This window comes from Pinus tabuliformis, chromosome 1_2, assembly GCF_031772625.1.
Source record: "Pinus tabuliformis cultivar Carrire ecotype Pingquan chromosome 1_2, CPIR1, whole genome shotgun sequence".
NCBI classification, from domain to species: domain Eukaryota; kingdom Viridiplantae; phylum Streptophyta; class Pinopsida; order Pinales; family Pinaceae; genus Pinus; species Pinus tabuliformis.
In genome coordinates this window covers 510,063,372-510,079,389 of record NC_142298.1, presented here as the reverse complement: position 1 = coordinate 510,079,389, position 16,018 = coordinate 510,063,372, and the positions used below count along the sequence as shown (strand labels likewise).

General features: G+C 37.3%; 1 pseudogene; it reads right to left on the bottom strand.

Moving 5' to 3' along the window:
- LOC149206567 (homocysteine S-methyltransferase 1-like) overlaps positions 1-16,018 on the bottom strand; it is an 81,188-nt pseudogene that overhangs the window by 50,351 nt on the left and 14,819 nt on the right.

Here is a 16,018-nt window from a genome sequence, read left to right as displayed (position 1 = left end):
TATCATCTCCAAGAAAGGCCCCTAGCGACACCACAACTCATCCTAAAATCTACCAAGAACAAGAGTGGTCAAATATACCGAAATGCTAACAACTATTTAAGTGCTAGAAAAACTCAAGTGCAAAAATCCCCTTTCTTTAAAGGCATGAGAATGTATCTATACAAATAAGCCAAATGACTCTTCACCTTCCCCATGACCTTTCAACTCTCTCATAGATTTTTATTTACAAATGACTTTTACCATTTGCATATTATCAAAAACTAATATTTACAATACAATTATAAAAACACGAGGAAAGAAATAGCTTGTAAAATAATATAACCATTGTGATGAGATTTGATGCTGTAGCCTGGAAGGGGGGTATTATGTTTTGGAAGAGATCATCTGCATCAAAATATAAGTAGTTCATGGTCTCTAGGCTTTATACCCTATATCGGATCAATAAGAAGACACACATTCTTCAAACCAATTCGTATCGAAACAAGCTCCTCCTGGGATTCTCTGACATCCTCGAAGACGCACATTGTTCAAACCAATTCGGATCGAAACAAGCTCCTCCTAGGATTCTCTCACATCCTCCTTCACGTATGACACATCCAAATAAATCAACCAAACACATGTTGGATCCAAGCTTGACAAGTTAATGGTCTGAATCAAACCAAGTTTTTTGATGTTCACAGAAGCATTCAATGCCTGGTGAGAGCTTTTAACAATGGTAAACTTTTCGATATTTGACCTCCCTCGAAAGACTATTTCCTACTGGGAAGCTTGAGTCAACCTTTTCAGTAGCTAAAGAAAACTGTAGTTTATTTATAAACACAATTTCTTCAAACGGCATATTGAGAGATTCACACAAGGCAACTTACATGAGAACACAATTTCCATGATTTTTATGTGATTTTCTGATCTTGGCATTTGCAGCGCATTACTTCCACCATCTTCTGGTTGGCGAAAATCATCAGGATGGTAGTCAACCTGCATATGGCTTTTTATAAACTCGAGCTTTCGACTCTTAAATGTAATGGTAATGACACCTGTGCGAAATGAATTAAGTGTCTAACCATATCACTTTGTTCAGTTCCTTCTATGGGTTTCAGCCATCTCAACTCCTCTTCATTAAAATTATAGATTTTTCTTCGCAAATGAAGCCATTGCTTTTCCTTGCCATCCCAAATTTCATCACTATTGGGATAAACTGCAATAGCTTTATCGGTTTCCTTTTCAGCAATCATATAAGGTCTTCAATAAAATTTGGAGTAGAGCAATTTATGCCAATTCTAACTACTTTTTTAATTTTTTCCACTGTATCAACGGTGAGGTTAAGTCGATTGCAAATTCCCGTTCGGGAATCCTACTGACATGGGCGTGGTCAATTTTTTGACGGCTCCCATGTCTGTCGCATTCCCGAATATTCTGGGAATCTGCAATTGACTTAAGGATGGCCCTGCACCAAACCACTCTCTAAATGTCCAGCCAGAGAATATATGTATACCATCAATGACACTAAATCATAACCAAGACAGAACCTGGACAATTTCTTCTTCCAACAATTCAACACAAGCTTTTCCTTCAAGTTCATTGGTGATTGTCTCAAAATCCAGCAAATCTGGTCCTGCTTCAACAAGGACTTGTAACCGGTGCCTATGGAAATCCTTTATCTTATCCAATGCTACGTCTGACCCATAGTCGTACTGTTTTCTGACCCATCTGACAAGTAAACCCCATAACTCTCAATGGAGCAGCAACTAACGCTCTGTTGTATTTTTTGTCAAGGGTCTCACATCTTTGTACATTGTCCCAAAGGAATCACAAGCTTCACAATCCAACTTCACATTCTTTCATAACAATATCTCTCCCTGTTCTATCGCAAGCCCTCTTGATGTGACCCTTTAAAAAAATTTCATATGTTAATGTATAACCTAAATATTTTTCAGAATGTTAGAACATTTATAAGAGGCTACTCAAACGAGTTACTAGGGTCATAATATAAATATCACCCTCTACAAGCTGTGAACAAAAAAACAAACATGCATTTCTTGAACCTGTCAGGTGATGCGGATGAACAAAACAACTAGTAGAAACATGTAACTCATGGAAAATATGAAAATCCAAGAGAGGCAACTAGTTTTCAAGCTTTGTAAATAGATTTGCCGCGCTCGGTCATTTACATTATTTATACTAGATAAACTATGATCCACTGCTCATTTTGTAGAACGAGAATCTTTTAGAGTCATGAAAAGATTGATTCATCATGACACTAGTCTCCTTAAGTTGATGACACAAAGCAAACATTTCATTTGTTAAATCCTGCAGTTTCCTATTCTTTTCAATGTTCCTTTGAGATTGTGCATCTAGTTTTATTGGTGACTCAGTCTTGGCAGTCACACCCACTTCACATTTACTTTGATCCTCATTATTCTGTATGGGTTTCTTTCTTATTATTGGAGTTGACGATCTGGAAGCAAAGCTTATTTTATTTCATCGGAAATTTGTTTCCCTTCCCATTTAGGAACATCTTCAATTTGATTGTTATCTGACACTTGCTCTCATGCTTTTAATCAGAAAATAGGAACCTATCCTTGTTGCAAGAGCATCAATTTTCTCAGCATATTCCTTAGCTTTTGATGTTGATATACTTGGTAAGCCTTTGCGTGTACTCTCAACATAACGTATAAGCTTAGTTAAGAGAGAAAAAAAAAAAAAAAAAAAGAAGCAATGCAGAAGCAAGCAAGGATTTTCCTTTTTTGTTTTGTTTCACTTAATCCCATTTATAGCTCTTATAAAATACAGACTAGGATCTGCAGAGTATGGTCCTCGTCGTGGTCATTCATTGCGTAGAGCAGAAAGGGACGTTCAGCTTCCCTTTAATCATTATAATGAAATCGAATCGTTGGTGGACTGGATCGTGATGCGTTGAGGCAGATGGTGATTAGGTAAAGGCCAAATTGCCAATCACGATGAGACTAAGCAAGTTGTGATTGCAATGGATGGAAATCGCTATTAGGGGAGCTAGGTCGCATCTCTACTTCTCTATTTGGGATTCAGTCACATCATAGATTCCTTGTTTGCGGTTAGTCGATATTCTCTATGCTTCTTAGCGATTGAGTCTCTATTTGCTTCCCTAGTCTGTAATTGATCGTTATTTTCCTTTATTATTTGCGTTAATAGAGCTATGAACAACCTTTGTGTGCGATTAAGGACTAAGAACAACCCTTTTGTGCGACTAAGTTGCACTTAGCTTGCCCGCCATGCTATTGAGTCGCACTTAGCTTCTCCATCCTGGGATTGAGTCTCACTTAGCTTCTCTAATCTCCAATATATCGTGATGACCCTTCCTACCTCGTGATGTAGCTCAATGATCTTTCTTGCTTCTTCTTGAACATCACTTTCTCCTTAGCTAATTTCTTAACTGGTAGGCATCAGCTAATTCATGAAATCCAGTTCCTTTTCTATCACTTCTATATGATTTGATTCCATAAAGGCCACCTGCTTTCGGCTTTCTGTTCTGACGACTGAAAGATGGTTCTTTAATCCCCATGGATGAGCCAAGATAATTACTCCTATCTGGCATTTCAATTATATAGCCTCTTCAGCAATAATTTTAGAGCCCGTGGCATAAACAGGCCCTCCATCATCCATATATTTATTGAATGTACGCTTCACACTATCTACATATCTTACCTCTATTATTACCCGAGCCACATCGAGTCTTTATTGAGATGTGTGCAACATGCTCCAATTTAAGAGGGATTTTCAAAGCCTTAAGCTTTTGTAACATGGTTTGAAATCTTAAATAGCATACTCGCTGAGTGTTCTTCCAACATCTACAAAATTTATAGGCTAGTTCTAACTTATTGGACATGTAGAGGACTTGTGGATTGAGTGACATTACTTCAATATGAGATAGGAGTAGAGTGTATAGGAGTATATCACATAATTCAAAAATATGGAAATAATATTTGGTATTTCTTCCAAAAACCTAAATGTTCTCCTAAAGTATCTAGGGGGTCTATAAAACCATCTATGGAAGCAAGTGATCTAGAACGATGAATGAGGCCTTTGTACAAGCAAAATACCTAGAAAACATAGGCTAAAAGAAACAGAAGTGAAGTGGTTCAAAGTAGAAGGAACACTAGGAAGCTTCCATGGAGGGGAAGAAGAAGTGGAAAGGGTGGGAGGATAAGAAGACAACAACCATAGAACACTAGTGAAAATTGCCTAGAAAACACTACAAAATTGATGATCACATAGGAAAAGTGTTAGAAATTGCATCCAAAGCTCAACCCAAAGAGCAATAAAAAGGATACAAAGAAGAAAAATCTCATAGCCTCATATTCAAGACATTGGTGGAGAGTTGATTTGATGTGGATGAGAATATTGTTTTCACATTAGTGTAAAAGGAGGTGAATCTTGGTATCCTTCATGAAAATGAAGAGAAGGAAATGGCCAAATTCTTACATAAAAAGATACAATTCAAGAAGAAAAAAATAAATGCTCTATCTTACTAAAGATCATAGGAAAATTTGATAACAGTGGATCTGGTCAAAAAATTTTGACTAGAGGTTCATGGCTATCGTAACCCATATCTATTGGGTTGGTTCAATAAGGAGGCAAAGATAAAGGTAACCCAAAACTGTAAAATTAAATTCATTGCCAATGATGATTTCTATGAATGAAGATTTTGTTGATGAAGTAGAATTAAATGTAGTTCAACTTGATGTATGTGGAGTTCTTGTTTGGGATTCACTATATGTACATGCAGGATGCAATATTTATTTAGAGAGCCAACCAACACTTCCTTATCAAGGAAAAATATCCTTCATCATATATTCACACAAGGATAAGTCAAAGATTTCACTCATAAGTGAAAACAAAGTTAAGAAATTGATCAGTTTTAGAAAGAAGTATGTTTTATTATTCTGAAGAGAAAATGATCCAGGTGGATGTTGGTGGCTACCCACCTATCCCACTTGGACCCCCACAATTGTCTATTTCAATTTTTTAGTTTCCTTAATTGTAGCACAATTTACTATTTTTGGCAGTTTTTTCGAGTCCTGAACTTCCGGAGCCGTTTTGAGGCGCTAAATAACGTTCTTTTGGGAAAACCGGGAGCAACATGGGTCATTGGCCGATCTTTCTCACTCAAAAGTTTTAGTCCTCGGACAGATCTTTCTAATGATGTATTGTGCGTGTCAAAGGGAGATCATATGCCAAAGTTATGACTTCGGGAAGTTGATGTACCAATTTACCCAAACGAGGCCCATAGTTTGGCGCTTCATCTCTTAGGGTTAGGTTTTTGGATGTTTAGGGTTTTCCATTCTTTATCAACAATAAATAGGCCTTCGAGCCTCATTGTAACACAGTTCAGAGGCATGTAGCTGCCACATCTCTTCTCAGAGATAAGCTACCATCACCCTAGCTGGTTTATTTCCATTTATGTTTGTAAGCATATTTCAGTATTTTACATCAATGAAATGAAGTATTATTTTTGTTGCATCTCTGTATTTATGGTTATTTCTATAATTTGTTGCATTCCTGTTTAAATCCGGATCAGTGGTATTAGAGCGGCCTGCTCTTCCTTTGTTTTTCTTTGCATGTCCCCAACGAGATCGAGATATAAGGAGTTAGGGCTTGAACTAGTCGAACCTTTGCAAGACCAGCCTCGCAAATCCTGATAGCCTCCCATGGCGAATGAAAAGAAAGACGAGGGGGCAAGAGATCCTATCAAAATCTTGCTTGAAGAGGCCCTCGAGCGACAAAGGAGCGCGATGATAGATAACTTTGACCAGATCCTTCAATAGCTACCCAGGGGCGACACATCTACTTCCAGTAGCTACTCTGGAAGTGCCACACCCTTTAAGGTACAAGTTAACTTTGACATTCTCATATTTGAGGGTCTGATAGATGCAGACATTATAGATAAGTGGTTAAATCTGCTAGAATGGTATTTTTCTATTCATGATTTTTCTGGTCAGGAAAAGATTACTTTCGCTCTTCTTAAAGCGGCCCCACACATCAAGGACTGGTGGGAAACCTACTGCGAGCAGAAGGATGAAAGTACGTCCTCACTATTTTCAGTTGCACCCACCTGGAATTCATTTCAGAATGCCATCAAGGAGCATTACTATTTTGTCAAGAGCTATGAAGATAAATACATAAAGTGGACCACGCTACGGCAGGGAAGGGACCAAGACATGTCGGAGTTTACCAATATTTTTCATACCCTTTGCACAAAGTTGGGTATCAAGGATTCTGAGCTGCATTTGATACTCAAATACCGCGACTGCTTACACAGGTACATCTAGGACAAGATGGAGTTCCTAGACATCTCCTCACTCAGTACAACGTATCGATACACTGTCAAAATCGAGCAGAAGTTTAAATAGAAGAAGCGAGACTTTGGATATACAAATCCGAAGCAAGGGAAAGGCACCCCTAAATTGCTGAACAAAGGACAAAGCCAAGGTAGGGTGGCCTAGGACAACTCGCCAAAGATGTAAGCAAAGAACAACACTACGAAGCCGAAGAAGGACACGGGAAAGTGGTGTGAGTTCCATAAGAGCTCCACTCAAAACACAAGTGAGTGTCAGGCCAAGCAGTCATTAGTGGCCGAGCTAAAGTCTTCGGAATCAGATGCATGTTTTGACTTTGAATCAGAACTTGATAAGGGGAATGACAAAGGGAAGCAGATTATCGATGTGGAGCCCAATGCCACCATTGCCACCACGAAGATCCAGAAGGATGAACCCAAAGATCCAGTGGAGGAGGGGCACCTCTTCCACTCCCAGATTTGAGTAAAGGGCTCCCTGCTATAGTTCATTGTCGATAATCGGAGCCAAAAGAACCTCATTTCGACATAGGTCGTGAAGCGGCTGGGCTTACTGACCACAGGACGTCCACAACCGTACACCATCGGGTGGCTTCACCAAGGGCGAGATCTTCGAGTTTGCCAGTAGTGTCGCCTTTCCTACGGCATGAAGCCCTTCACAGATGAGGTATTGTGTGATGTTGCACCTCTTGATGTTTGTGATGTCTTATTAGGCCAACCATACTTGTGGAAGTGACATGCTGTGTATGAGTGAAGGCCTCGCACTATTATTATTTCTTTGGGTAATTCATTATAGAGGATACCAGAGATAGCCCCACCTACTGCCACCTCTTTGATATTTGCTAAGAAATGCAGCAAGATCATCTCCCAAACTAGGAAATTCATTTTCTGCCTGGTTCGCTCCCAAAGTAAGGGGAAGATTGTCGCCACATCCATGACCCCTGCGAAGTGTTCCTCCACGCAGCAACAACAACAGATGGATACGGTCATGAAAGAATATAGGAACATCTTCTCCTCACCCATAGGGGTGCTGTTGTAGAGTCAAGTCAAGCATTCATTCGATCTGACTCCAGGAGCACCTCTACCCAACGGCTCGATATATCACCACTCCATTCTGGAAAATTCCAAGTAAAAGCTGCGACATGATCAACATTGGGTGCCACACAAGTTTCATGTGGGCGACAAATTCTAGTTGCATCTGTAGAAAGAACACATTACAAGAGCCCATCGGAAACTCAGATCACTCTAATATGGTCTTTACACCATTACCAAGGCTGTGGGAAACAATGATTTGGAGCACAGCATTCCCCCATTCCTTGGCTTGGAGTGTTCAATGCGGACCGCCATCGACCATGCTTCCCACCATTACTGGACACATAAGAGATTGTAGAACAACTCACTAGGGACCAAGTCCAGTATAAGTTTCCTCATCTCATGGAAGAACTCAACGTAATGGAGACCATTGCTTCCTAAGGGGGGAGGAATGATCCAGGTGGATGTTGGTGGCCACCCACCTATCCCACTTGGACCCCCACAACTATCTCTTTCAGTTTTTAGTTTCCTTAATTGTAGCACAATTTACTATTTTTGGCAGTTTTTTCGGGTCCTGAACTTCTAGAGCCGTTTTGAGGCCCTAAACGATGTTTTTGGGAAAATCAGGAGCATCATGGGTCATAAATTGATGTTTCTCACTCAAAAATTGTAGTCCTCGGATAGATCTTTCTAACAAGGTATTGTGCGCATCAAACAGAGACATATGCCAAAGTTACGACCCTAGGAAGTTGATGTACCAATTTACCCAAGCAAGGCCCATAGTTTGGCGCTTCATCTCCTAGGGTTAGGTTTTTGGATGTCTAGGGTTATCCATTCTTTCTCAACAATAAATAGGCTTTCGAGCCTCATTATAACACAGTTTAGAGGCATGTAGCCGCCACATCTCTTCTCAGAGATAACCTACCATCGCCCTAGCTGGTTTATTTCCATTTATGTTTGTAAGCATATTTCAGTATTTAACATCAACGAAATGAAGTATTATTTCTGCTGCATCTTTGTATTTATGGTTATTTATGTAATTTGTTGCATTCCTATTTAAATTCGAATCATAAAATCAGCTTATAAAATAGTAAATGAGAGCAAAGGTTTTCGTAGAGGGGTTCACTAGGCATCAAAGACAACAAATAGAAGAGTTTCTATATGCATACAAGGGAGTGTTCCACGAGCCTAAAGGGATACCACTCAAGTGGGAAGTGGAGCATGAGATCCATCTATTGCCAAACTCTCCATTGCCAAACATCAGGTTGTGCAAACGATCCATTCTAGAATCAAATGAGGTAAGAAGCAGTTACAATAGCTATTGGAGCATGATTTTATTTTCTAAGTACCTCACCATCTGGGTCACCCATCATAATTATGCCAAACTAGGATGGGACTTAGGGAATACCCATTTATTATAGGGAATTAAACAAAATTGCACTGAAGAACAAGAAGCCCATGCCAAGGATGGATGATCTATTGGTGTCAGTTGTAGTGAGAAAAGTACTTCCAGAAATTGGATTTAAAATAAAGGTCTCACCAAGTTGGAGTTGGAAAAGAAGATCCCTCGAAGGTTTCCTTCAAAACCATACAAGTTTTGTATTACTCGTTAGTCATGTCATTTCATCTATGTAATGCACCAACTACATTCATGAAATTAATGAATGATGTACTATTACCTTATTTATATTCTTTTTTATTGTTTATTTGGATGATATATTGGTTTACAATACCCCTTGGGAGGATAACATCTCACACCTGATGCAAGTGCTAGAGACTATTAAGAAGCACAAAATGTTGGCAAACCTTAAGAAATGTGAATTTTCACAACAATCTTTGGTGTATTTAGGCTATGTGATTGGTGGAGGGGAGCTCAATATAGATCTCACAAGGATGGGGGGCATCATGAAGTGGAATATTCCTACAAATGCTTTTGATTTTAATAGATTTATTGTGGAAGCACAATACCTGAGCAAATTTATAACCTCATTTTCAATAGGAAGTGCAACACTGCATGCCATAGTTGTGAGTGACAAGAGTTCCCAATGGGAGAAGGGTTAATAGGAGGCATTTGAAGAAAATAAGTCATGAAAGATGAGGCAGAGGGGTCTATTTAGGACAACAATCACGGAGATTAATTCATACAATTTAATTCCGCAACAAAAAAAGCTAAAAACTCAAGAAAATCTACACACAATGAGAAAAGAGAAAAAATAAAGTCGTTACATGGTAAAAACTAGACGTGAAATTTCCACAAACATATCGAAAAAAAATATACTTTAGGTTATGATTTAAAAAATACAAGAAAAATACATTGGCATAAAATATGGAGGCTAAAACTCCTTCACCAAGTAAAACTATGAGTTCTTAACGAGATTTACACTTCACGAGGTGTTGTGGAGTAACTCACAGTAAACTCTATAAATTAATTGTTTTACACACTCACCAAAAATTGCTCCACGATTTTCTCTCTTTTCTTCTCAAACTTACATCCACCACTTATAAAAAGACTTATACATCTTCTATATTCAAACATACATTTTTTAATATATTAATACATGACAAAGTCAAAGTATTAAGACACACGAAGGGCAGTTGTACAGAAAATAATTTTCTATGTTACGGAGTACATATAATAGTTGCGAAATAAAAGTTTGAAACATAAGTTTTACCAACCTTGCATTAAATTCACATTCGTTCTTGATTATATGATGTGTTGTGGAATGGGAAGTTTGTACTCCCACTCAAAATTTCATTTAAACCATGTCCTTTCGCCTGCAAACAAAAAATCTTCTCCATGCAAGGAAAAATGGTAAATTAATTTTGTTGTGTTATTCCAAAGGATGGTTGTTGTTAGTATCATAACTACGGTGTTTGGGATTAATTTTTCCCAACACTCCCCCTTAATCTAAACTACTGCCATTTACAATTCCCAAACAATCTCTTAGATAAACAATTTTTTCATGTGCCAATGGCTTTGTGAAGATGTCTGCAAATTGTTCATATGACCTGCAATGCTGCAACATAATTTCACCATGGTTAATCAATTCTCTCATAAAATGATATTTAGTGTCAATGTTCTTACCCCTCTTGTGAAAAATAGAATTCTTTAATAGTGCAATTGCAAAATTGTTGTTGCAGTAAATAGTTGTTGTTCCCTCTTGTTCATGCCACAATTCCCTCAATATTCTTCTCATCCAAACTTCTTGACACGTTATTATTGTTGCTACGACATATTGAGATTATGTTGTCGACAATGACACTATCGACTGCTTCTTGGAAGCCCATGAAATGGCTCCTGAACCAAAATGAAAAACATATCCTGAGGTGCTCCTTCTATCATCAACACTTTCTGCCCAGTCACTATTAGTGTAACCAACCAACCTAAAATTATTTGTTGTGGTGTAGAAAATACCATACATTGTCCCATTAACCTACCTTAAAATCCTTTTAGCTACCTACCAGTGTGTCTCTTTGGGTGTTTCCATGAACCTTGACACCAAGCTCAATGCATACATTATATCAAGCCTAGTTGTTGTCAAATACATCAAGTTTCCAACCATACTGTTGTAAAGTGTTGGATTCACATTGCTGCCGCAATATTCTTTACTCAATTTTAACCCCATTACAGTTGGAGTTGTTGCAGGCTTGTTGTTCTACATATTAAACCTCTCCAAAATATCAGCTACATACTTTTCTTGAGAAATAAAATACCATTTTCTGTTTGCTTCGCTTCTATGCCCAAAAAATACCTTAAAAACCCCAAGTCTATCATTTCAAACTCACTTTTCATGACTTCCTTGAAATTAGCAATGAGGAGATCATCACTCCCTGTAAAAATAAAATCATCTACATATAAAACATCAATAAGAAGCTTACCGCCATTTTATTTGATGTAGAGAGTAGGCTCACCATCACATTTGTCAAAGTCATTCTCCATCAAGTAAGCATCTATTCTACTATACCATGCACATAGTGCTTGCTTCAGGCCATAAAGAGCTTTCTTCAACCTGTACACCTTGTCTTTTTTGCCTTTTACCTCATAACTAGGTGGTTGTGCAACATATACTTCCTCTTTCAACTCTCCATTCAAGAACATTGATTTGACCTCCATTTGATACACTTTCCATTTATGTTGTGTCGTAATTGACAACACTATATGCATTGTCTCCATCCTTGCAACTGGCGCAAATGTCTTTGCATAATCTCTTCCATGCTGCTACTTGTATCCTTTGACAACTAGCCTTTCTTTATGCCTCTCAATCTTTCCCTCAGTGTTTCTCTTGGTCTTAAAGACCCATTTCACTCCAATGGCTTCTTTTCCTTACGGAAGGTCCACTAACTCCCATGTATCATTATTTTCTATTTCTTTTATTTCTTCATCCATTACCACTACCCATTTTTCTTCTTTGATTGCATCCTCAAAACGGATTTTGTAATCTACATGAAAAAATAATGAAAATAAAAAATTCAGACCTGCACTACTATCAAATTCATTTTGGTCATAAAATTCACTTAAGTTTATGCTTTTTTCTCTTCTTATGCTTGCAGAAGATGGACTTGACATGTCACTTGATGTTACGCTTGAAGTAGACGACACTGTGGGTCTTTGTAGTATGCTTAGTGTAGTATGTTCTTGACTTTGTGACATTGTCCTATTATTTGTTGATGATGTCACATGTTGATTGCTCTGTTGAGCTTGAATAGGAGTAGGAGGAGTCACCATTGAGGAATTACTTGCTACAGTCAATTCCTCTTTGGCTTCCTGTGGTATACACCTTTTCACATTAGTTGTCTTCTCCAAACTACCATCCCATGCTTCCTCTTCTATGAACTGCACATATATGTTGATTATGACCTTCTACGTGAGTGGATTATAGAGATTTTATGCATTGAATTCATCACTATATCCAACAAATATGCATTTGTCCCCCTTCCTATTCCTTAATTCATCCAAGACATGGGTATAAGAAACACATCCAAACACTCTCATATGAGTGACACTGTTTTCTTCCATTCCATGCCTCTTCAAGAGCCATATTCTTGACACTTTTGGTTGGACATCTATTTAATATGATATATGATGCACAAGAAAAAACTTTAGCCCAATAGTCATTTGATAAATGTTTTCCTTCAACATACTCCATGCCATATCCATAATGGTCATATTTTTCCTTTCCATGACACAATTTTGTAGAGGTGTATACCTTGTTGTAAATTTCTTGTGAATTCCATGTTCCCTGCAAAAATGAAGGAAGTCGTTTGAGATGTATTTTCCACCTCTGTGAGTCCTAAAATCATTGATGTAGTGTCCACTTTGCTTCTCAACAAGAGCTTTGTATTGGAAGAAGTGCTCAAGAACTTCACTTTTTTGTTTTGGGAAGTAGACCCATGTCGTCCTTGTGTAGACATCTATGAAAGTCAAAAAATAATAGCTGCCACCAATTGATGGTGTCTGCATTGGTCCACATAAATTTGAATGGACAATCTCTAATGGTCCTTTTGTCCTTATTGACTTTCCTGATAGAAATGTTTCTTTATTTTGTTTGCCCAAGATACACACTTCATATAATTTGTCTAGTTTTTCTATGAGTGGAAATCGCTTCTCCATGCCTTTCTTATGCAACAAATTCAAACCTCCAAAATTAATACGACCAAATCTCAAATTCTATAGCCAGTTTTCATCTTTAACCTCTGCTTGAAAGTTTATTTATGTGACAATTACAACTTTTCTTTCATCGTCTTGTGAATTCATTGATAGTTGTGTTTGCACACCTTCTTCCTTCAAATATGGTTTTATCTTTAGGGGAATCATTATATTTCTAGTCATATGAACTTTTGCAATAAACTTTTTCCTTAGAGACTTATCTAAAATTGTGCACTCTCCATTTTTGAAAAAGACATTGTAGCCCTTTTGCATGAGTTGTCCAATCATTATGAGGTTATGCTTCAAATGAGGGACAAAATAAAAATCCAAAATGTACTACTTCTCCCCCTTCTTTTTTAGAATTTTGACTCTTCCTATACCCATGGCAATGACTTTGTTATCAGTCCCTAATGTCACTTCAGATTTCACACTTTCATCTAAATTGGACAACATTTCAATGTTCCCTGTCATGTGATTGTTGCAACCTAAATCTAGAAACCATACATCATTTTGTTTTTCTTGTGCTACATTACAATCTAAAAGTGTGTTATCTTGAATCTAATTTTCCTCTATAAAATTTGCATTTGGTTTGTTACTTATATCATGTTACTTCTTTCTACATTCATGAGCATAATGTCCATACTTCTTACAATAATGACATTGAACTTGAGAGTTACCATACCTCTGACCTTGTACTTGATTTTGACTTGGGCCTTGAATTGAATTTTGATTTTTTCCACTTCCACTTGAGCTTGAAGGGTTGCCTCTTCCACCTCTATGTGGGCTTCTTCCTCTTATTCTAGCATTTGATCTTCCTCTCCCTCTACCTTGACCAATTGAGACTTGTGTCTTGAATGCATGTGCCAATGAGGAGTTTGTTGCTCTATTCGGTCTATCTTCATGACAAATCAGTGATGCATGAGGGCCATCCACTAAAAATTGTGAGAGATCCTTTGTCTCTTCTATGGCCACAACAATGGCATTAAATCTAGATAGTAGACTTCTCAAAATTTTCTCAACTATTTACCTTTCCTCAAGTGTCTCACCAGGAAACCTAATTTGAGTAACCAATCCAATTTCTTGTGTAAAAAATGAGCCTACATTCTTAGACTCTTTAATACAAAATATCTCAAAATATCTTCTTAGCATTTGTAGTTTTGCTCTCTTCACTTTTGCATTGCCTTGGTAGGCTGTCTAGAGGATATCTCATGCATTCTTAGATTTTGTTGCTGCTACAATCCTTGGGAAAATACTTTCATGACATTCTTGAAAAACGTAGAAGAGGGATTTTGAATCCTTCTTCATGTTGTTCCTCAACAAATCCTTTTCTTCTTGTGACAACGGATTGTATATTGTTGCGTCTTCCAGTTGTTAGACACCATTCTCCACCAAATCCAAATTGTCTTGAGGAGAAAACATAGCCTTCATTGTAATAGGCTAATAATCACAATTTTTTCCATTAAATTGAGTATTTTAGGATTAGTCAAGCTTGTGATTTATGTTTCCATTTCTAACTGTAAAAAAGGCTTTCACCTTGTTGGTAAATATGCCCAAAAAATTTGCCTCCAAAACAACCTTTTAACTCCTGCTAAAAGCTTGCACTTACACTAATAAACTTTTACACCCGCTCTTATACCATGTGAAAGATGAGGACAAGGGGTATATTTAGGAAAAAAATCATGGATATTAATTCATACAATTGACTTCTGCAACCAAACAAAGCTAAAAACTCAAGAAAATTTACCCATAGTTAGCACATAGCCAATATAGAGTGGTTGTGTAGTAAAAAACAGACGTGAAATTTCCAGAAACATATGGCAACAAGATATACTTTAGGTTACGACTTCAAAAATAAAAGAAAAATATGTTTGCATAAAATATGAAGGTTGTCGCTCCTTCAGCAAGTAAAACTATGAATTATTACTCAAATTTACACTTCACCACGTGTTGCAGAGTAACTTACTATAAAGCCCTATAACCAATATTTTTTTATGTGCCCACCACAAATTGTTCCACAATTTTCTCTCTTTTCTTCTCAAACTTTCATCTGCCACTTAGCAAAATACTTCTACATCTTGTATATTCAAAAATACATTTTTTAATATATTAATACATGAAAAAGTCAAAGTATTTGGACATAAAATGGGTGATTATACAAAAAATATTTTTCCATGTTGCGGAGTACATATAGCAGTTGTGAAATAAAAGTCTGGACCATACATTTTACCAACCCTGCATTAAATGCATATTTGTTCTTAATTATCTTATGTGTAGTTGAATACGAAGCTTGTACTCCGACTTATATTTTCATTTAATCCATGTCCTTAAGCCTACAAACAAAAATCTTCTCTGTGCAAGAAAAAGTGGTTTTCGATTTGTTGTTGTACTCCAAAGGATGGTTTCTTTCAGTATCATAATTGCGGTAGTTGGGATTAATTTTTCACAACACTCCCCCTTAATCACAACTACCACCATTGATAATTTCCAAACAATCTCTCAGATAAACAAAATTTTCACGTGCCAATGGCTTTGTGAAGATGTCTGCAAATTGTTCTTGTGACTTGCGGTGCTACAACACAATTTCACCATTGTTAATCAATTCTCTAATAAAATTACATTTAGTGTCAACGTGCTTGCTCCTCCTGTGAAAAACATAATTCTTTGATAGTGCAATTGCATAATTGTTGTCATAGTAAATAGTTGTTTTTCCCTCTTGTTCATGCCATAAATCCCCAACATTCTTCTCATCCAAACTGCTTGACATGCTACTTCTATTGTTGCGACATATTCAACTTCTACTATTGACAATGACATTATTAACTACTTCTTAAAATTCCAAGAAATGGCTCCCAAGCACAAATAAAAATATATATCCTGACGTGCTCTTTCTATCATCAACACTTCCTTCTCAGTCACTATTAGTGCAACCAACCAACCTAAAATCATTTGTTGTGGTGTACAAAATACCATACTCCTTTGTCCCTTTGACATACCTCAAAATCATTTTGTCT